A 24602-nucleotide genomic window follows, 5' to 3' on the forward strand; every position below is an offset into this window, starting at 1 on the left:
GGAGGATCGATTTTCACTACCAAACCCTTGTTTATAACAAAGTTAAGTGTGCGGAATCCACTTAACTAAGCCAAATCAAATACAGAACAAAGTAATAACAGTGGTTTAACCAAAGAAACACAATCGTTTGATTAAACTGGATGAGAAAGCAACTAATACAAACACAGTCTACACAAAGTGACCTTCAGGGTATACTCTCATCTCTAAGTTGTAACTGAGACTATCTGTGCCTTTATATAGCAGCTGGGCTATTGAGTTCGACGAAACACAGATTGGGCCGACGAAACGGAACATGGCCCAATACTAAGCCCATCAGACGACGAAACACATCTGTATCGTCGCTGACCTTGACGAAACACAAACAAACAGATCCAAGTCTGTTTCATCGACATGTGTTCGACGAAACAAAGCTGTTTCATCGAAGGCTGCAATATGTAATCTGTTTGCTGCAATCAGACAGCAAACAGCAGGCATTAAACACACAGACAAAAGACAGAAATACCCTTAATCATGCAACATGCATTGTTTAACGACCATTACATAACAGACGAGACATATAAGTCGGACACAAGCGGATAGGAGGATATCCGACTTGGTCGACTGCGAATACAGACTCGATAAACTATAAACGACCGTACAAAATACATCGTAAAGTACAAGACTAGTGACAGACACAAAAATGCATCAACAAACTCCCCCTTGTCTGTTACTGGTCTTCAGTCTTTATATCTTCCTTCTTCAGTGTCATTCGGACCATGAACTGCCCGAATGTATTCCCCTGTAGTAACAGAAGCAAGCGACGCGCTGAAACTTTAATGCCTGATGTGCGTCCTTGTCTTCATAGAATATGTCATGCCGGTACAACTTGTTAATGTCGAATGCGGACATATTAACTATCCACATTGGATCCAACATCCTGAAATTCTCTTGATCGCCATTGAAAACGATCACCGCCTCATGTGTGTCGGAATCATAACACCACAAATGCATATCACCCAGAAAATCTTGCCTCATTGGCATCAAAGGAATCTTGTCTACCACTTTCGCCGGCTCGTAAATAAGTTTGTATCTGCCAGTGTTGGTTGCCGGATCAAGCGTAAACTTGATTTGCTGGTAGATGGGGAACTGAGGTTTGTAAGACTTATCCTTCCACCCAGACTTCTTGTTCATTCTAATCAATCGCTCGAATAACATTGCACCATCATATTTTGAGCGATTTATGAGATCTATCTTTGTCAAAGCGGCCACATCATAAAATGGCAAAGACAGAATGCTCAGTAAAGATCGAAAGTACTGGATCCCAAACTCCCGCTTAATTGCAACACAATGTATCTCCTTTACAAACATCCAACACAGGATTCTCCCGCTAGGCTTCACCTTCTCAAACCGTAAGTAGTCAACTTGAGCAGCCTCAGGTACAGGTTTGGAAGCCTTTGACAAGAACCGTTGATGCCATGCGGAGAATGCATCGGTGGCATTTTCTGATGAATCGCGGTTCTTCAGATGCTCGTCAATGTCTTCTACATTGTCTTTTAACCAGTCTTCATCAAACGGTGCAAACTCAGTTCCATCTTGTCTAACATACGAAGACTTCTTCACATTTCCATTGAAGACAATTTCTTCGATGTTTTCAGCGTTTGAAGATTCCGGCTCACTAGGCATCTTTTCAATCTCATCATCATCCATATCTCTCATTGCATTTAGGGTAATCAGTTGCTGTTGTGAGAGATCTTCAACAATTTCACCTTCTTCCAGCAATTCACCGGTGAATGGATTAATGACCTGCAATGCGAGATCAGCACTGCTAGGAATATGAGATGTACCTTCAATTTGCTGTACTTCTTCAGCTGCTCCAGAAGAAGTTCCTTGTGTAGATTCAATTGTTTGTGGCTGAGCAACAACAATTGCTGAAGATGTATGTAACACCCCAACCCCACTAGGGCTGACGTGTCACTCTTACAAATATCAGAACTAAAACCAATCCATAACATTAAATGAAAGATCCTAATTACATTTATTACATTACTAAAATAAAGAATCTTGGCCAGCAACTTCCTAACGCTCCTTACTGAAATCCCAAATCATTCCATACTACCTGTAAAACAAATAGGAAAAACACAAAAAAAAAAAAAAATACGGCTGAGCCAAAAATTGCCCAGTAACGGAGAAATCAAAAGTACAAGTAAAGTCATATCAGCGGAAGCAAAACACAACAGAACATAACTGAGACTGGACTGAAACGATTACTGACACAGGTACAAAAAAACAGATGCAGACACAATACTGATACAAAAACTGATACACGAACTGATCTGAAACTGTAACGGACACTGATACAGAAACAGAATTCGGTCATATACATAACCGATTCCGAACCCAACACAAAACCGATGTAGAGACTTATACATTGTTGACCATGATGACTAAAACCATTTTTCTTGTATAAACGTATTCATTTAATCATTTAATAATGCTATTATTTTAAATATGCGGTACTTGGCAAAACTGTTTTCTTATTTGAACATTTGAATTTTATCAAGATAAAGTAATTTATCATATTTAATAGCAAATCGTTATTACACAAAATTAACAAATTTTCTAACTATGAAAACCTTATATATTAAAAGTAGAGTAAGTTGAATAACCTAGATTTCTAAACAAAATACTTATTATAAATTTCGAAAACCGACATGGGAAACCGATACAGATACTGAGTCAAAACACATATAACTTATCATAACATAATCAGAAATAGAACATATTCAAATACTGAAACATATACTAACTTACACGACAGATATATCGACAAAATAAGTCGTGTAACACAGAAGCACCCAGAGCCAGAAACAACCAAACAGGTACACAGCTAGCTAGTCCATGCACCTATGAGACGGTGAGTGCGGTGTGCACCCATTGTTCCATCTCCACAAACCAAACCAAACCAAACCGAACCAAACCAAACCAAACCAAACATGCTCGGGTGACAGAGCACAAAAACTAAAGCCATTTACAGGCAACTGAACATAATGCTAATGAGAACATGCAACAATGATTACAATTACTATGGCGTATTGCATGCTACTACGAACTTATCAAATAATAAATGTGAACTGAAACGGAAACAGACAAAAATCCGTACTGCAAAGTAACGGATATGATAAAAGAATAATAAATAAATACTCTGATCAGAAGACCAAAGAATCCGTACTAACGATTAACGAAAAATAAAATTATACTACGATGAAAAGAAACGAAATCCGTACCTCAAAGCTCGTAAGTTCAATCTTGTCAAAACTTTAGCATCTCACTTGAAGGTTTTTTTTTTTTTTTTTTTTTTTTTTGACAACCTAATTATAATTTTCCCTAAACGTTAGTACAATGCATTTCTTGGGTTTTGCTGGGATTATTGAATATGAGGTCATCACTAGTTTTCTTTAAAAAGATGGGTTCAATTAATTATTTGATAAAATTTTGAACATCAAAAAATAATTTCTTAATTCACGGCCATTTGAATACCAATTCAACCTCCATTTAATAATATTACATAATAAATTCATTAATAATTTATGGAGTATACCATGCATGTTGATGTACTGTAACCATTTTTTTAAAGAAAAGAATGGACAGAAGCTTTACATCTTTTCCACATTAGTTTCTTCAAAGAAAGAAAAAAAATAGATGAAAACAAATAAAAGTTTCAAACAACTAACTTGCCGCTCATGACAACCTCATCCTCATATTCAGATTCATGTGGTGATCAAACAAGATAAATTTCGTAGGGAACTTAAAGCTCAATTTGGTTACCTAATTGATGGAGGCGGAGGTCGAACTCGACGCGGTTGATCAGAAACTCCCGTAGAATACTGCTTGTTCGAACTAGAGAGCGGTGGCTGATCGTTGTTGCGATTTAGCACACAGCAGGGGCGGAGCAAAAACACCTACGGCGGTGATAAACATGCGTGTGCAATGGAGGTGAAGGCGACACTGGTGTTAGGCGTGTTATAGTGGCGACACTGGTGTTAGGCGTGTTATAATGATTGTGGTGGTGGTTCCGGCTCGGATAGTGGTGGCTCGCGATTGCGGCAATGGCGGCAATAAGTACGGTGGAGGTGTCGGTGGCTAGAAATATTATAAGAGTCAAGGTGACGGCAGGAAAACTGGTGTAGAGGTTCGATCTTGACGGTTTACGGAGGTTCAGCTGGTTCAAGTCGAAGACACGGTTGATTCCGAACGGTTTTGCAAGAGAGAGTGCCAGCCGAGGGTTTTTATTTTCTTGTGACTTGTATGGTTTATTTAGTTTACCAATAATAGAAGATTATTAATTTAGCATTTCCATTTCTTTCAATAACCAACATTTATTTTGATTGCTTATTTCAAGGATGTGGGCAAGGCTATTTTGGTTCTATATTGATTATTTATTTACCACTTTTTTTATATAAACACAAAATAATGAGATAATATTTATTTATTAAAACGTTTCCATTTGTCATAATTATTATAACCTTATGATTTATTTGATTCAAAATTATTAATTTAGGGTTTCTTGATAGTGTGACATACTAATCCGATATTTATTATTTTAGGGTTTTAAGATTTCGGGTATTACAATGTAGCTGCTGTCGGTTGCTGAGATGTAGCAGAGGGATCAGGATTACCTTGATCCTCGGGATCATCATCCCTTTTCTTCAGTATTTCTTGCTGCTTACATCTATCCTCCCATAGTGTAGCAACCCGAGATCGTAGAAACTCGTAGCCAGCGTTTAACTTTTTAGCCCCTTCAAGAATTGTGGTATTTCACGAGTCGTACCACTCTTTCATGACATCGCATCTACTTCTCAGATCTTCCGCCAGCTTTTGAAGTACAGAACTACTTCTTTGTCTTTCTTCGTCTGCAGCTCTTAATCGGACGTTTTCAGCCTTAAGTTGATCGATCTCAGCTTGTTGGCGTTGTATGACAGCTTGTTGTTCGCCAACTGTGGACTTCAACCTATCAATGTCCACCTGATGAGTGATTTGATCGTTTTTCGTGATCCTGATAAAGTCTGTTTGCCTTTGGATACGATCCGCCGCTGCTTCAAGATGAGAGAATAGAAAGTTATTCTTCTCCTCTTGAGTCATTTCCAGGAAGATCCTCTGACGTTCACCACTCGGCTGAGAAGTTGTTGCTCTAATTGCTTCAGCCATGGATCTTTGAGGAATAGCCTGAGGAGATACAGTTTGAGTTTCAGGAGCTGAAGAGACTACCGGTGGTCCTTGAACTGGAGCATGAGGGACAGATTCTCGAGCAGAGGTACTCAAGTATCTGCGAGTTTTCTTCTTTTTTTGATGCTCTGCAGATTTTTCTCCTTTTCTTTTCCTTAGACGTTCTGCTTCCGAAACAGAAGGAACGTATTCCGGATCATCTTCTTGTCGAATCCTCCTGAATCTCTTTACACCGTGTTCGTCGAGATACATCTCGTATCCAGGTTCAATTAGATGATCATTATCTGAATCAGATTCAGCCTCGTCATCACCACCGGCTGACGTATCACCAGCTGACACTCCCCCTGCTGATGTGCCACCCGCTAATGTACCACTAGCTGATGTACCACCAGTAGTTCCAAACTAGATGCACCAACGGCACCTGTATCGCCACCTTCTCCACCTTCATCATCACTATCCCTCCCCGAACTATCCGAATCAATCGGATCTGGACCAAACTTTTCACTCATTCTCCTTTTCAACTCAGGCTCTTCATCATCGGACTGACTGTCATCATGACGCCATTTGTTTTCTTCAGGAGCAACGTAGGCAGTATCACCCAGGGCACCAAACAACTTTCTTGGAGGATTACTTTCCTTGTATCTTTTGTGCGCAAGATTCTTAATAATCCTTAAAGAATTGAAGTTCATCGCCTCTATCTTCAGAACATCGTTGTCGGCTTTAGGAAGACCCGGATGTTGGATATTCATAACCATTTGAAGAAATCGTGGATACATCCAGAACTTGTTCCCAGTTATCCTACTTCTCCCAGTTCTTGTCATGTTTTCTTTCATGTTGCCAAAGATGTACCTTGAGATGCTAAACGGTTTTTTCAGCACCAAGGCCACCATAAAACCAACTAGATCTTTGCCAGCCATGTCATAACCGGCACGTCTATTGCTAAGGCACTGGATGAGAACGTGTAGCAGAATTTGTAGCGTAACGGCAGATCACCTTTGTTGATTTGCGTGCTGAAGATGTCTCCGGTACATTTCATGCGTAACAAGCAGCCTCGCGTACACATAATTGGGATAGAATCTGGAGCGTCTGGATTGTCTTGTAGTTGAAGAACTTCGTTCAGAATATCCGGAGATACGATCACATCCAAATTGTTCACACGTCCTCTGATAACGTCTTTTCCATCCACTTGCACCACGCTTGCGGAATCCCAGAACGCCTTGATAAGTGACTTGTAAACCGTTGTTGAGAAAGTAACAGCATAGTTTATCCGAGACTCCCTGATCCACTTTGTGATATCTTTCAATTCAGCAAGTTTTTCTTCTGGATCCAAGTAGGCAATTTGATTATGGCGTTTCTCGGACATTATCTCCTCTTCCATTTTGTTTTCCTTCTTTGTTGCGGGCTTTCTTTTTCCTTCTTTCGGTGCCATCTGAAATTGGAAATGTCCACAATAAGCAACAATCACATTACATATGCATTTAGACATGTATGGATATAAGTTCATGTATCCACTTGACAGATAACCTATCAAACTATGTCTACTGTGAACAATTTACAGACTGTAAAATTTCCTAAGGCATGGACGACGAAACAGAAGGTATTCGACAAAATAGAAGTAGGTTCGACGAAACAGAATTTTACCGTTGACCAGTTCTGATTCGTTGACCACTGCGCTTCGTTGATCAAGCCTTCGACAAAACAGAATCATGTTCGACGAAACAGAGTTTGATAGTTGACCAGTTCTGTTTCGTTGACCATTCTGTTTCGCCGACAGTCTGATTCGCCGACTGTCTGATTCGTCGAGGTTAGGGTTTTGAAATTGGGCGTTTCGCCGTATGAAGTTTAAACCATGAACAGATCATCACAACTTACAGACTGCTACTTGTTTAACCCAAACCAAGTAGAAAGCATGCCCAAAAACTAATAGGAATGAGATTTCCGGTCAAAAAATCGTTTAATACGGTAAACCCACCACCAACATCAATCCCCTGTTTTGTCACATAAACCCAAACCCGAATCAAAGGCAAAACAGATATACATAACCCTAGATACAACAGGTACAGGTAGAAACAACAACAAGTTCAACATCAAAACCTAGAGTATCAAAGGGAACAAAGTTTCAGAGGGTCTCCGATGGTTTCCAACAAAAAACCGACGGTTCAAAATGTACTAAACGTAAACATCAACACATGTGTACCTTGATTTTCGTGAAATTTGCAAGAAAAATGGATGATACGAGTGATTTAGTAGGTAAACAGAAGTATGGGGGTATGGGGTGTTTGGAGAAGATGAACAGTGGTTGTTTGAAAAAAGTAACCACCTCTGACCCACTGGGACCCTTTATACACCGACTCCCTTCGGCGAAACAGAAATCTCGACGAAACAGAGTTGGGCTTCGACGAAACAGAATAGATGGGCTGAACTTGGGCCTGTAACATTAGCCCATGACGAAACAGGAATTGGGCTATTCCGTTTCGTCATCACCTCGGCGAAACGGCCTGTTTCGTCGAAAATCAAACTGGTTAGACCAAACGTTAACAATTTGACTTTGACCACCCTTTGTTTCGTCGATAAGGATCTATTTCGTCGACCATGTTTTGATTCGTCGACATCATTTTCAAAAGTACCAAGGCATGAAAATTTTGTACACTGAACATGTTTTGAACAATTGACCATTTTGCCATTTTGTTTGAGTTTTCAAATGCAGGGACGTTTTATGAAGTAGGTTTCAGGCTTCCGGCATAAACACCAAGCAACAATTTTGGCTTAATCAAAAACGAACTTACACACTACACTAAAAAAACAACTTTAAAGTGCGGAAAACTAAACGAAATGCAATTGAAAGAGATAAACAACTGTACAAGTGCAACCTTTTGCGAGTTTCAAGGATAAGGAATCATACCAGCTTACGGTCTTAGTTAACATGATTCTGATTTCTGTTTAAAGTTCTTGATAAGTATACTACCTCGATTATCGGCATTGTTGTCCACATAAACTCAAGCTAATCAAACGTAATCACAATTAGGAGATACGCTTTACGGTAAGGATTATACTTACAAGTCGATGTGAATCCACTTCACGACACATTCCCGTATCAAGGTATGCACGAGAATTCATCTTACCGGTGAGTATACCGATTATCATCTGTTTGACCGTATAAAGATGTGAGATACTCACTTATTTTGATTGGAAAACCAAGCCCTATGTGATAGAATCACTTATTGATGAGGAACTTGATATTCGATGCATGAGGGCACAGGAGCAAGTCCGTGAACAGGTTAGTACTTTCGTACAGCAGAGAGACGAACTTGACTCCCGGATAAATGTGATATATTATCACTTATTTTGTTTGACATGTGATTGTTGATCACTTATTGAGGTCGGATGCAATATGTACACGTATGTATGGTATCATGGAAGATCTAGACTTGCGTCCCCATTATTTTTCGGTAAAAGATACAACCATGATACCCAGATGATAAGCAGCATAAAGACCGAATATCTCAGAACCTCGGCAATCTATCAAACGAAATTTCGGTACCAAGACCATATGCCAATGAATGGTTCCCACCTGACTTGAAGTCTGTTAGGTTTGTATCATCCTGCACATTTTAGTTTGATTGTGAGCCTACCGATACATCGTTAGTAGAGATACTTATCATTTGTTTAAACATTTTTTACCATGTTGACCGACCACACCAGTGAACATCATCATCTTCCTTTTTCCAAGAAACTCATTTTTTGGGTTTTCTATTTTTTTAAATTTTTGAATTTTTCAGATTTTTTTTTAATTTTTTGAATTTTTTTTAAACGAAAAGACAGAACATAAAGACATCTTTTTGGATTTTTTTTTTTGAATTTTTCAAATGTTTTTGTATTTTCTTGAAATTTTCTCCCCCTAAAATGCTAGAAGGTTACGAAAGTGAAAATCTTTTTGTATTTTTTAGAATTTTGAAAGAAAATATTTACAAAAACGATTAGCCAAAGAAGTTTACTCGGGTATCACCTTGATGCCATTGACCAAAAGTAGATAATCAAACCGTGATTTATCAAAAGCTTTTGTAAACAGGTTGGCACGTTGGTGATCGGTGGGGATATGAACGACATCGATTAATCTTTTATCAAAACAATCACGTATGAAGTGATATTTAATTTCGATGTGTTTGGTCTTGGAATGCTGCACAGGATTTCTAGTGATCTGTAAGGCAGCATTGTTATCAACAAAAATAGGAGTAGATAGGAATTCAAAACCGTAGTCGCGCAGTTGTTGTTGTATCCACAAGACTTGGGAGCAACAACTGGAGGCAGCAATGTATTCTGCTTCACAGGTTGATGTAGCAACACACGTTTGCTTCTTGCACTGCCACGTAACTAGGCGATTTCCTAAGAATTGACATCCTGCAGTTGTTGATTTGCCATCAATTTTGCAACCACCGAAATCAGAATCACTGTATGCAGTCAAATCAAAGCTATCATCCCTAGGGTACCAAAGACCGGTGTCTGGGCATCCCTTCAAATAGCGAAAAATCCTTTTAACAGCTGACAGATGAGAGGCCTTCGGGTTGGCTTGATATCTTGCAAGCAGGCACGTTGGATACATGATGTCAGGCCTCGGAGCAGTGAGATACATAAGAGATCCGATCATGGCGCGATAGTATGAAGAGTTGATGCTTTCACCCTTCAAATCCGGAGTAATCCCGTGATTCTGCGGAAGTGGGGTGCCAATGGGCGTTGCTTCTGACATCTGGAACCGGCTCAAGATGTCACCAACATATTTAGTCTGATGGATGAATATCCCAGACTCGGTTTGTTGAACTTGTAGGCCCAAAAAGAAAGTCATCTCCCCCATAGCGCTCATCTCGAACTTTTCCTGCATGATACGTTCGAATTACCTGCACAAAGAATCATTAGTAGAACCATATATGATATCATCAACGTATACTTGTACCAACATAAGATCTCCATCTTATTCCTTGATAAAGAGAGTGCAATCGATAAGACCTCATCGAAATCCATTCTCCAGAAGATAGTTGGATAAGGTTGCGTACCAAGCTCTAGGTGCTTGATGTAGACCATAAAGAGCTTTGTTGAGCAACCAGACCCGATCGGGGTGAATTGGATCTTCAAAACCTGGAGGCTGTTCGACGTACACCTCTTCTTGTACTATCCCATGAAGAAAAGCACTTTTGACATCCATCTGGTAGACCTTGAATCCTTTAAAAGAAGCATAAGCAAGAAAGATCCTAATAGCTTCCAGACGTGCAACTGGTGCATAAACTTCATTGTAGTCATTCCTCTCAATCTGCCGAAAACCTTGTACAACCAATCTCGCTTTGTTACAAATAACTACTCCACGATCGTCCTTCTTGCATTTAAAAACCCAGCGAGTGCCAATTTTCTTGTAATTCTCCGGTCTTTCAACAAGCTTCCAAACACCAAGATTTTGAAATTACTGCAGTTCGTCCTGCATGGCTTCAACCCAAGCATTATCTTTTAAGGCTTCTTTCCAAGATTTCGGTTCTTCTTGTGAGACGTAACACGCGAAGGACCAATCATTTTGAAGACCAGATTCTCTGATGGCTGAATATAAACCAGCATTCTGGTTGTTTCTCAGCTGATTACGCGTCTGCACACCGCGATGGACATCTCCTATAATATTCTGCTGGGGATGGGTATCATGAATCCTCATTTCAGGATTTTCAGGAACACGAGCATTGATACCCAGATTGTTAAGATTAAGATCAACAACCAATTCCACACCTGGAATGTGTGTAGAAGTAGATGCATTTCCTTCAGCAGTATCTACATTCTGCACAAGAGGCGTCTCAACAGAAGCACCTTGAACAGGAGCAACTGGAGCTGAAGATCCTTCTGCCGCATCATGATATTCATCAACTTCCGAAGACTCATTGTAATCAGCAGCATCTTCAAATACCTCATTTTGTACCGTATTATTAACCGATGATGAACCTTGTGGGTCAACAATAACAGGTCTAACCAGTGGTGAGTCAGCAGCGTTGTCACTTTCGAATAACATTCTAGCAGCTGCAGATTCTTTGTCAAAGGTTGGCAGATTAAAGGAGTCAAACAGTCCATCGTAATCGAACATCCAAGGATCACCTGGAGCCCTAACAGGACTTGTGTACCTTTGAACCCTTACTTCACTCCATAGTTCAATCTTTTTGGTTACCAGATTCCATACACGAAAGTTTGGAGTTACATATCCAAGGAAGAAACCATCGATAGCTTTTGCACCAAACTTTCCATCCGGCTCAATCATAGTACATGGAGCGCCAACGGTTCTAAGTAAGAAAGATCCGGTTTCCTTTTCTGTAGAATTTCAAAACAAGTTTTGCCATGTCTCTTAACTGTAAGAACTCGGTTTAATGTGTAGCAAGCTGTCGACACAGCCTCCCCCAGAATTGAACAGGGAGTTCCGACTCTACCAGCATTGTTCTTGCAGTTTCAATTATCGTCCGATTCTTCCTCTCAGCGACGCCATTTTGTTGTGGAGTGTAACGAGAACTGTATTCATGCAGAATACCTTTTGAAGTACAGAACTCATCCATCACATGATTCTTGAACTCCGTTCCATTGTCGCTTCTGATCCTCTTAACTTTCAACGTGTAGAGATTCTCCAACATTGTAAGAAGATCTTTGAGGATGCCAGGAGTATCACTCTTGTGTGCCATAAAAGATACCCAAGAAAATCTAGAATAATCGTCGGTAACCACTAGACAGTAAGCATCCCCGAAAGTTGTCTTGTGTTTCATAGGTCCAAACAGGTCCATATGAAGACGTTCGAGAGGCATGCTAACAGTATTGATTTTCTTCAATGGGTGAGACTTCTTTGTTTGCTTCCCTTTCTGGCACGAAACACAGATATCTTGTAAATGAAAACTTCTCACAGGCACACCATTCACAAGATTGTTTTTCACCAAATGGTTCATTTTCCTCAAGTGAATGTGCCCCATTCTTCTGTGCCAAGATATAGACTCCTTTTCTGTGGCTTTAGAGACAAAGCAAGTGACTTGTGCAGATGTTGTAATCGCTTGGCTCATATCAAGAATATAGAGATCATTAACTCATGGAGCCGATAAGAGAATCCATTCTTTAGGAATCTTGAAACCAGGTTTAAGCACATAACAACCGGCATCATCAAAATGCACGGTGAACTTTTTATCGCAGATTTGCGACACACTGAGAAGATTATGATCAATTTGACGAACATAATTGATCTTATCGAAACACACAATACCATTAGAGATACTTCCCTCTCCAGTGATGTATCCGCCTTTGTCTCCTGCAAATGCGACATAGCCTCCTCGAATATTTTTCACGTCATATAGAAGCCGTAAGTCGCCTGTCATGTGCCTGGATGCTCCACTATCAACAATCCAATGACTATTAATAGTTCCTCCTGGAACACCCTGCACATGTCATTGAAAGATCAGTTGAGGATGGGGACCCAAGCCTTAGTTGTCTTGGGTCGTCCCTGAGCATCACGAAACGTGATCTCAATTTCTTGATGATTCTCAAAAACAGTAGCTCCCCCTGAACTATCACTCGTCTTAGGTTTCCAAAATTGTTTTTGTTTACCAGATTGAGTGTTGTAAACAGATTTTGAATCTTCTGGTTTTAATGGTTGTGAAACACTTGGTTACCTTTTTACTGGTTTGACTTCAGATTTCAAAGCCTTTTCAACAGCTTTGACGTTCTTACGTCGTTGTTTCGTTTCTTGTTCTTTAACTGTTCGTTTATCATTTTTGGTGAAACAGGACGACGTTGAGGGTGAACCTTTTCAGGTGGTGCTTTCTCAACAAATTTATCCTTTGGAGTGTTTGTGCAATTCTTAATGATATGCCCAAACTCCCCACACTTAAAACATGTTCTCCTTTCCACAAACTTAGGAGAATTTGATTGACCAACAGATGTCAAACCCGTAGAGCCTGAGGTACTTGCCTTTTCATCACACCCGTTTGTATATTGAGTGTAATTGTTTTCACTGTTACGTTTTAAAATCATGACTTGTTGTACAAAATCGGTGTTTGATTTGTTTTCAAAAGTCTCAATTTTATCCGTACCCTTTGATGCTACGAATTTGACATCTTTTGCTTTCTTTTGATAACGAGCCCCTTTTGTTTCAGATTTTGATTGAGAAACATTTGGCTTTTGAGCTCGCCTTTCTGGTTGTTTACCCTTAGAAGCAATAGGTTGTTGTTTTGTTGGTGGTTTTTGATTTCCAAATTGTTTTCTAATCTCAGCCTTAGGAACTGGATCACATTGAGTTACAACAACTCCCGGAAGTGTTTTTCCTAAAAACTTGTTTGTGTTATCTTCAAAAACTTTATCAATCGAAGATGGATTGACATTTTTAATTGGAAAATCATGATCTGAATAGATTCTGGAATCACCAACCAAAGTGTACAACACATTACTGCTCTTAATGGTAGACACAGATGTCTTGTCATTCTTGACAGGATCTATCACGTGTTTGACCACAGGAGTATCAGGATTACAAAGAATATGATTTTCAAGTGGAATTTCTACTCCTTTCATCTTGTTGAGTGATTTATCCTGATCACTAATATCTGATTCTGATTCATCATCTGACGACTCATAGTCCTCAATGATTGGAGGACTTTGTTTCGTACATGTCGAGGTTTCTGGTTGCTCAGATGATGTGTTTGAAGAACTGTCCGGTTTGAACCCTAGGCCAGTAGAAAATTCCTCATAATCAAGAGGCACACTGGGTTCATACCGTGGCATATCCTCTTCATCAGGCATTTTGGTATAGTTATGTCTCAAAGGGAGCGGACATTTCTCATACCCTACGCCTTTCTTGTTTTTCTTCAGTTGTTGAACATCAATGATGTGATCAAGCACAAATCGGGAGTTAGAATAACTTTCCAACTTTTGCTTGATAGCATCATGCTCGCATTTGGCTATGGCTAGTTCCTTTTTGGTTTCCTCAACAATGTTTATGTAATCGTTTATGCTAACTTGTTTATGATAAACCACTTTGTTAACTTCGGAAACGCTTTTCTTTAGGGTTTCAATTACAGATTTAAATTCTTTTTCGTTTCGAACTAAAGCCATATTAGCCTCTTTGCACTTAGATAGTTCAATAACCAAACTTTGATTATGACTATGAAGCTTTTCTGATTCAAGCTTCATATCTGCACAAGATTTACAAACACTAGGAGTAGGAGTTTCAGAATTTACCTGACTCGTAGAGGCTGAGACATTTGCCATAAAGGCAGTATGAAAAGAAAAAGATCCGTCTTCAGAGAAGAACTTCTCCATTTCCTTAGATGCAACAGCAGCTTGATCAGAACTGATTTCTGACATTTTAACTCCTCAGCTTCATTTAACAAGTCTTCAACATCAGAACTCGCTTCTTCCTTCACATCAGAATCAGAATGATCATCTCCCGAAATAGAACTTTCTTCATCAGAACTCCCGGTGTAACCCGAACTGTCGTCACTTTCAGAAAATTCCTCCTTATGAACGTGCTTGATGTGATTGATGATCTTTGCATAACAAGCTGTTCCTCCTCCTTGATCACCTTCCCCAAATTGTACAGACTAGTCACACCCTTCATCAGCTTGAACGGTCAATGCTCGATTGGGATTTGATGATCCAGACTGGTTCTGATTGTTGTTCACTACTACAATCCTCCTTTCACGATTCTCTTGCTGGGCATTGACATTTGAAGTACTCGTCTGGTTTCTGAATGGGTTATGATTGCCTTGTTTGGTTGGTCGGGTGCACTCACGTTTGAAGTGCCCCTTCTCGCCACAATTGAAGCATGTGACAGCATTTATATCAAACCCGTACTTCGTATCCTTTTTGCCTTCCAACGAAGTTCTTCCAGTTCGAGCCATGAAGTCTTTTGCCCTTCTAACTGCAATAGCAAAAGCCCATTTGATATCCATTAACTCCATTTCATCCTTGTCGATCTATTGATAATCTTCATTTGTCATATTGATGTTTCCTATATGGCCTGCGACCAAACCGCAGTAAGTACTGACCATCGTATTGATGAGTTCCATATGCTCCTTTGCTATTTCAATGCTAACTTGCGAAAGGTTTGAAGTGTCGACTCGGACCGTGTTAGGGTTTTGAGGTGGAGGAGTGTTGGTATAATGAGCTTGTTGTTGTGGTTGAACTTGTGGTTGTGATGGAACAGGAATGTAAGCCCTCGGATCGAACTGAGGTTGAGCAGGATTAACTTGAGGTGAAGGTTGAGGTGTTGGAATATAAGCCCTTGGATCGAAAGCCGGAGTAGGAGCTGACTGAGGAAACGGAAAGGAACTTGTATTGGACACAAATGCCGTTTGCAATTTTGGTTGCTGAGCTGCACTGGATCTGGCCAAAGATTCGAAACCTGGAAGATACATTTTTGTATTTTGAGGAGCAGGAACTCGTTTAGCTTTCCGGATTTCTTCATCATTCTTGTGTTCCAGCTTCTGAATGAATTCATAGATGTTGACTGTATCTAGAGTACCCGTATGCTTCAACAGCTCAATAAACGAACTCCACTTTGGAGGTAAAGCATCAGCAAACCTAGTCACCATATCCTGTTGAGTGGCCAAAACCCCATAAGCAAACATTTCACTAATCAAATGATAAAAACGTGTAGTCATATCATTTAGGGTTTCATTTTCCAAAAACTGAAATGATTCAAACTCTTTCTTTAACAGATCATGGCGAGACTTTCGAGTGGCTGCATTGCCTTCTCCTCTCGCTACCAAGGCATCCCATAATGTTTTCGTGTCTTTGCAGTAAGAGAACTGATGATAGATTTCTTTGTTGAGCGCTTGTGTAAGAATAGCAAACGCCTTTTTCTCTAAGTCATAGGCTTTCTTGTCATCTTCAAGCATATTAGCATAACCTGCTGAAGTGGATGCTGCTACTTCGAGATTAGGATTGAATGCATTGATAAAACACGTCCAAAGTTCGGTGCTTTGCCCTTGAACATATGTGTGAAAGCGGCCTTTCCATGATGGAAAATCGTTCATGTGATTCAACTTTGGTGGGCGATTGTTGCTGCCCGTTTCACTTTCGCTAAGCAGAAGATTTTGAATACTTTGATTCTGATTGGATACCAACGCCCATTGACTTGCACTGATCGCTGGTTAAGGAAACATACTTCTTGCCCATGCGGCTGCGGAAGTTTGATCTTGACCGGGTTGTGGGTCCGTACTCCAGTCCCACGGACTCATGCAACTCATTTTTGATGTATACAAGTAGAATCCCTGATCAAACACTTGAAAACACAATGTTATGATAGATTTGCAAACCTTCTGTTGAAAAATGACACCACACACGACGAAACACTTTTCACGAAATAGATTATGTTTCGTCGAGATCACTTATGGCGAAACAGATTGTGTTTCGTCGAAGTATTATGGCGAAACAGATTTCTGATTCGTCGAAGGGACCTTTGGCGAAACACTTTTTGATTCGTCGAAGGGACCTTTGGCGAAACACTTTTCGATTCGTCGAAGGGACCTTTGGCGAAACACTTTTCCGTTTCGTGAAGAGACCTTTGGCGAAACACTTTTTGTTTCGTTGTTATTCTGTTTCGTCGAGGTTTATTACGAGGTCTGTTACGTCAAAAAGGTAGTCAGAGGGTTGGTAAAGTAGGTGAAGTCTTATACCCAACCTGTCAACTCACACGACCTTTTCACTTTAACCCATGCTAAATCACCAACTAAGGTATGGTGGACAATAGATTAATCCTATTTCAATTTTCAATTTAAAAACAACCTGGTTGTTTGTTTGATAAAGATCAAAAAGTGAAAGTATCAAGAACACTTTGAATATTGGTTGAAGATATGAAGAACACTTGAATAATCCGGTGAACCGATAAATTTCCGAACAAAAATTTAGCCTAAAACTTTCAACAAAAACCAAATGTTAACATGTAAACACTTAAACAAGCAAGGTTTTCGGTAAAACTTTTAGCAAACAAGCAACATCCAACAGATTTTAAGAGTTCCTTTTCCAGAAAATAATGAGTTTTAAGAACAATTTTCTGAGAAACACACAAACACTTGGTAAAACAACCGAACTATGTTTGATTTTAAACAAGGATAAGAGCCACTACTCTGATACCACTTGTAGGTCCCGAAATCGGAGGATCGATTTTCCCTACCAAACCCTTGTTTATAACAAACAAAGTTAAGTGTGCGGAATCCACTTAACTAAGCCAAATCAAACACAGAACAAAGTAATAACAGTGGTTTAACCAAAGAAACACAATGGTTTGATTAAACTGGATGAGAAAGCAACTAATACAAACACAGTCTACACAAAGTGACCTTCAGGGTATACTCTCATCTCTAAGTTGTAACTGAGACTATCTGTGCCTTTATATAGCAGCTGGGCTATTGAGTTCGACGAAACATAGATTGGGCCGACGAAATGGAACATGGCCCAATACTAAGCCCATCAGACGACGAAACACATCTGTTTCGTCGCTGACCTTGACGAAACACAAACAAACAGATCCAAGTATGTTTCGTCGAAGGCTGCAATATGTAATCTGTTTGCTGCAATCAGACAGCAAACAGCAGGCATTAAACACACAGACAAAAGACAGAAATGCCCTTAATCATGCAACATGCATTGTTTAACGACCATTACATAACAGACGAGACAAATAAGTCGGACACAAGCGGATAGGAGGATATCCGACTTGGTCGACTGCGAATACAGACTCGATAAACTATAAACGACCGTACAAAATACATCGTAAAGTACAAGACTAGTGACAGACACAAAAATGCATCAACAATTATTATTTTCTAACCTAGTTTGAGGCGGTTATCATTATGAAACCCCTCGTATATATGTAAACATAATGTAACGAATTCATCTACCAATTCAATCAAGAACATCTTCAATTACTCTCATTCGGAATCCAAGTCTGGTAGTGTAATTTATTCCAATAAAGTGGTATCAGAGCCACCGATCAACAATTACAATTCTGCAAAACATTAATCAAGTGAACAACCCTAATTTTTCAAAGATATCAATACATGACGGCCAACGGAGGAATTCAAACCCAGATTCCAAAATTGCTGGGACAGAATTACTATCACTGGCACATACAAATGAGAGTTTTACTGGAATCACAAGATTTATGGACCATAGTGGAAGAAGGATATACAGAACTTCCGTCAAATGCATTAGAGAATGAACAGAACATTCAGAAAGAGAAGATTAAAAGGGACAAGAAAGCGTCGCATATTATGTTTCAGGCCGTTAATGAAACAGTGTTTGAACGCGTGGCTACGTGTAAAACTTCTAAGGAAGCATGGGAAGTCTTGCACAAAGTGTACAGAGGCGAGAACAGGGTAAAAACGGTAAGATTGCAAACCCTAAGATGTGAATTCGATGCATTAAGAATGAAAGATAGTGAAACGATAGAAGATTACATTAATCGAACAACGGTAATAGTTAATCAATTACGTCTGAATGAAGAACGAATAGAGGAACAACGAATTATCGAAAAAATTCACAGAAGTTTAACAAGAAAATACGAATCAGTGGTGGTAGCTATAGAAGAATTCAAGGATTTAAATGCAATTTCCACAGAGGAGTTGCTTGGGATTCTGCAGTCACATGAATTAAGGTTAAGACAGTATGACGATGCACCAACAGAACAGGCCTTTCAAGTGCAAAGCAATTATTATGACAGATCGAAACAATCTAGATCTGAAAATAATGGCAGAGGACGTGGTAAAGGAAAAGGAAGATTTAATGGATCAATTTGATGCTTTAATTGTCAGAAGTTAGGACACACGGCACGATTCTTCAATAAAAGGGACGAGAATGACAGATCTGGCAATGTTCTCCTGCACACAGATGAAGCAGAAGACGAGAACGATGACACCATGTTCATGATATTCAATGTGGAAGAGGTCATAAAGAACGATTGTTGGTATTTAGATAGTGGATGCAGCAATCATATGACGGGTGATAAGAATCTATTCGTAACATTAAATGAATCTGAACGGCGAGAAGTGAGAACTGGAGATAACAAACGGCTCGATGTACTCGGCTGTGGAGACCTAATAATTAAAGTTTAAGGGGTAGAAAGACGAGTTCCTAACGTGTTTTATGTGGAAGGATTAAAACACAATTTACTAAGTATTGGTCAATTGATTCAAAAAGGATATGATGTGAGGTTTAATGATCGGGAATGCATGATTAAAGATCCATCCGGAATCTGCATTGAAACTGTAAGAATGACAGGAAATAAGATGTTTCCTCTAAACATGAAACAAGACTTGACACCTCGGGTATGCAACATGACAACCTCAGAATCTTCGGGATTATGGCATCGGCGGTATGGCCACTTGAATTTTGACACGTTGTATGATATGGGCATGAATGAAGTTGTGAAAGGTTTACCGAAAATCACTAAGTCACATAATGCTTGTGAAGAATGCATCTTCGGTAAGCATGCTAGAAAACCATTTGCCAAACAGGCAACATGGCACGCTAAGGAACCTCTACAACTCATTCATTCGGACATATGTGGTCCTATGAGGACTCAATCTATAGGAGGTTGTAAGTATTTTATAACCTTTATAGATGATTTCTCTAGAAAAACGTGGGTATATTTTCTAAAGTTCAAGCCCGATGCTTTAAGTCATTTTAAAACATTTAAAGCACTCGTGGAAAATCAAGCTGATCACAAGATAAAATGCATACGAACAGACAGAGGCGGAGAATATTGTGGTCATGAATTTCAAATTTTTCTCAAGGAGAATGGAATACGTCATCAGCTTACCACAAGCTATACACCCCAACAAAACGGTGTGGTCGAGAGAAAAAATAGGACTCTTATGGAGTTAAGTAGAAGCATGTTAAAGATGAAAGATTTACCGAATACATATTGGGCTGAAGCTGTATCATGTGCTACCTATTTGCTAAACCGAGCAATCACTAAAAGTATACCCAATATGACACCACAAGAAGCTTGGAGTGGAAGGAAGCCCAACGTTGAGCATCTTAGAGTTTTCGGCTGCATTAGTTATGCACATGTTCCAAAACAGCAATGCAGCAAGTTAGATAACAAAACTGAACGAACCATCTTTGTTGGCTATAGCGAAAATAGCAAGGCTTATAAATTATATAATCCTGTGACAAAGAAGATTATCATAAGCAGAGATGTTATATTCAATGAAAGTCAACGTTGGATTACCAACAAAGGAAGTCAAGAGATGTCATGTGTAGAAGTTAATAATCCCAACGATGATACTCAAAGAGAGGTGGTGGAAGATCAAGACCAACCTAGAACTTCACAGGGGAATGCTCATGAACAGGAACCTTTGGACTCAAATATTCAGAATGAAAGCCCATTTAATGATCACAACGAGGAGGTGAATTCAGCCAAGAACTTGAACAGTGGGATTGAAGATGCAGACTCGTCTTCTTCTTCAAAAAATGAAGTTCTAAGAACTCGAATAGTGGCTGATGTATATCATAAATCAAAGCCTCTCACAAAGGCCCAAGTTAATGCACTATATGATAAAGATCAAGGTAATTCAAATAATGTTGTGAACTTTATTCTTTTTGCTAACATAGATCCAGCAACATACGAAGAGGCATGTAAAGAAACCAAATGGAAGGATGCTATGGATAAAGAGATGGATTCAATAATAAAAAACGGAACCTGGGAATTAGTCGAACCTCCAAAGAATCAGACTCTGATAGGAGTGAAGTGGATATATAAAACGAAATATGACGAGCATGGAAAAATAAGTAAACATAAAGCACGCTTGGTGGTGAAGGGTTACAAACAGAAATACGGTATCGATTATCAAGATGTTTTTGCTCCTGTTATAAGGTTTGATACAGTCAGGCTCGTACTAGCATTAGCAGCGCATCATGGATGGCACTTACATCAAATGGATGTAAAGACAGCCTTTCTAAATGGCAACTTAAAGGAGCAAGTGTTTATCAAACAACCAGAAGGGTATATTACAAAAGATGAAGAAAGAAAGGAATGTAAACTAAAAAAGGCTCTTTATGGTTTGAAACAAGCCCTGAGGGCATGGTATAGTAGAATAGAGGGATATTTCACATCACGTGGTTTCAAGAGATGCATCTATGAACATACCTTATTCATCAAAATATCTAAAGGTGTAAGGATCATAATTCAGCGATTCATTAACCATGTTAAATCAATTTAAGGAGTCAATGAAAACAGAATTCGAGATGACTGACATGGGAATTTTGCATTACTTTCTCGGAATGGAAGTCTCATTTAAAAATGGAGACATTATCCTTTCACAGCAGCAATATGCAAGAAGTTTATTAGATAAGTTTAATATGGCGAATTGCACGGCTATTTCAACTCCAATGGAGTATGGTTTACGTCTATCCAAACAAGATCCCGATGACGAAATAGACCCAAACATCTACAGGAGACTAGTTGGCAGCCTCATGTATTTGACTAACACAAGACCAGACATTATGTTTGCGGTTAATAAAATCAGTCAATTCAAGGAGGAACAACCGAAGAGAAGTAATTGGGAAGCTGGGAAAAGGATCCTAAGATACGTAAAAGGAACGATAAATCAGGGGCTAGTTTATTCTAAAGGAGGCAAAGGCTCGTTAATCGGTTTCAGTGACAGTGATTATGCAGGAAATATCGACAACAGTAAGAGCACTTCTGGATATGTATTTCACTTTGGATCTGGGGTTGTAGCCTGGCAATCAAAGAAACAAAAGGTGGTAGCTTTGTCATCAACGGAAGCAGAATATATCGCACTGTCCATAGCCGGATGTCAAGCACTTTGGCTCAAAGGAATTCTGGATGAATTGGAAGAAAAGATCGATCAACCTCTGGTAGTTTACTACGACAATAAATCGACAATATGCTTGGCCAAAGATCCGGTGTATCATGGCAAGAGTAAACACATAAGGATTAAATACCATTTCATTCGGGACCTGATTAAGAATGATGATATAGAAGTGCGATATTGCTCAACCAAACAACAAGTAGCCGAGCTCTGCAACCAAAGGATTTCCTGCGTTTAAAGGAGTTCCTGCACATCACTGCAATCTAGCTTACGGGAGGGTATTAGACGAACAGGATTTATAAGCTTTATTATTATTAATGTAGTATGTAACATTATTATTATTTTCTAACCTAGTTTGAGGCGGTTATCATTATGAAACCCCTCGTATATATGTAAACATAATGTAACGAATTCATTTACCAATTCAATCAAGAACATCTTCAATTACTCTCATTTGGAATCCAAGTCTGGTAATGTAATTTATTCCAATAATAAACAAGACACCCATCAATAGATTGGTAATCTACCACCACTGTAACAAGGCTATATGTACTTTAAATATATCACTTGTAATTTTGTCCGATAAACACAAAAGTAATCTTGATCTTTTGTGCCACCTGACAACTTAACCAAAATCCCGAAATCATATCACCATTCATATATATGCAAGTGAGTTCCTGTCATAGTTAGGCTTGGATCGGCCCCTGGTTGGAGTTGGTGGTCTCTGATTATTAAGCTCCTATAACAAACAGAAAACAGTGATCAGATAAGATAAGATGTGTGTTTATATATATGTTCAAGAGGAAACTACTAAAAACTTGAAAACCACTAGAAAACCACTATTAACCAAGATTTTCTTTTTCATTTCTTTTAATTAAAATGTTAGTATTATTTAAAAACCAATAAAACATATAAAAATATATATAGTTCGCGAAGCTACATATATGTGCCTCGCAAGATACATATATCAAATATGTATCTTGCAAACTATATATATTTTTCTTTTTTGGTTTTTGTTTTCTCAAAGATTATAGAAAATTCAAAAAATCATATATATATAGTAGGGTTCAATGCAAAATCACAAAAGTGCGAGAACCATTCATTTATTATTGAAAATTAAAATGAAAATTGCATAATTGTTATTTGTATTAAAGATTAGATTCTCTCTATTGATTAATTTCCCTATTTCTCTTCTCTCACTTTCTAGTAACAAGTTTCAAACACCTACAAAGATTATAGAATTTTAGTGAATCTACACGTATGTTCATAATATATGTATACACATAAATTTTTTGCACATATGTATGTATCAATTCAAGTACATTCACCTAACCATGATACATAAATAAGTGACTTTTCCATATTGGTGTTCGCAGCTCACTCATTATTAATGGTTACGTATTGAATTTGAACCCTCCACTATATACACAAACACATATGCACATGCACTTCATAAAAGAAAAATTGAATGTGAGAAAACTAAAAAAAAACTACCAAAAAAAGCTTTAAAAACACACCAATTTTTTTTAACATTCTTTGGCTGTAAGTCTAGCATTTTTAATGTTAAAAAAATTGAAAAAATATATTAGTATTACACATGTGCAACATATGTTATGATGCAATTTAGCCTTAGGGGGGTTTAGATTTTTTCGTAGTGTTACACATGTGTAATACTATTTTTTTTTTTCTAAAGAAACAAAAATTTAGTGTCTTTTATAAGGTTTTTTTGGGTGTTTTTTAGTTCTCATTTAATTAAGTCATGATATATATAGTACCTGCATCCACGTATCATCTTGAACCTGTTCCGGAGATGTTTCTGGTGAGTGAAGTGGCGGTGGCAACGGGTGAATCAGTTTTGGAACAACCACAAGTCCTCTACCAACCACTAGTAAAGCTCCAGCATTGTTTGCAGTCCCTGAATTCAGTTGCAACAATCACAGAGATATTCTATATATTTAAATTTGATTAGTTGTCCAAAAAAGTTAAATTAAGATTAATATTTCACAATAGTTAATGGCAGAGAAAAGGGTAATCAACTGCCCCTGGGCAGGGAAAAGGGTAATCACTGAGATTAATATTTGCGTTCGTTGCCTAAAACTAACAAACAAACACGAACACGTTCATATACTTAACGAACGAACACGTATATAAAATCTCGTTCGGTTAGTGTTCATGAACAGTTTGTGAACGCATATGTTTCCTTAAGAAACGAACACGAACAAGGTCTTGTTCGTGTTCGTTCGGTTCGTTTGAAGCCCTAATCTTGAAAGTGAAAATTATCTACATTAATTACTCATATGTGATTGGGAAAACTGCATTCATACCCCAAAAGTGACAAGACCAGGTCCTCTAGCATTTGGTCTTAAACCTTCCACACTATCGTTTTCTGTGGGGTATGACCTGTAGACAAAAAGTCATAAACTGTGTTTCAACAGTGGCGGATCTAGAAAATCCGTATAGGGGTAACGTCTCAATAAAAAAGGGTAACGAAATTGAAAAAAACCGTCAATTTTTTCCAAAATTTACACTACCATCGGAGCGTCACCGGAGCGTTAAGGGGCAACGGAGGTTACC

General features: G+C 38.7%; 1 long non-coding RNA gene across 1 annotated transcript; it reads right to left on the reverse strand.

The window, feature by feature from the left end:
• Positions 1-22451: 22451 nt before the first annotated feature.
• Positions 22452-23937, reverse strand: LOC110929337. Its single transcript, XR_004868203.1, has 2 exons — positions 23804-23937; positions 22452-22767 (listed from the first exon to the last, which is right to left on the reverse strand). It is a non-coding gene; the product is annotated as an uncharacterized LOC110929337 (long non-coding RNA).
• Between the last annotated feature and the right edge of the window lie 665 nt (positions 23938-24602).

The sequence above is a fragment of the Helianthus annuus genome, chromosome 1, assembly GCF_002127325.2.
Source record: "Helianthus annuus cultivar XRQ/B chromosome 1, HanXRQr2.0-SUNRISE, whole genome shotgun sequence".
Taxonomy (NCBI): domain Eukaryota; kingdom Viridiplantae; phylum Streptophyta; class Magnoliopsida; order Asterales; family Asteraceae; genus Helianthus; species Helianthus annuus.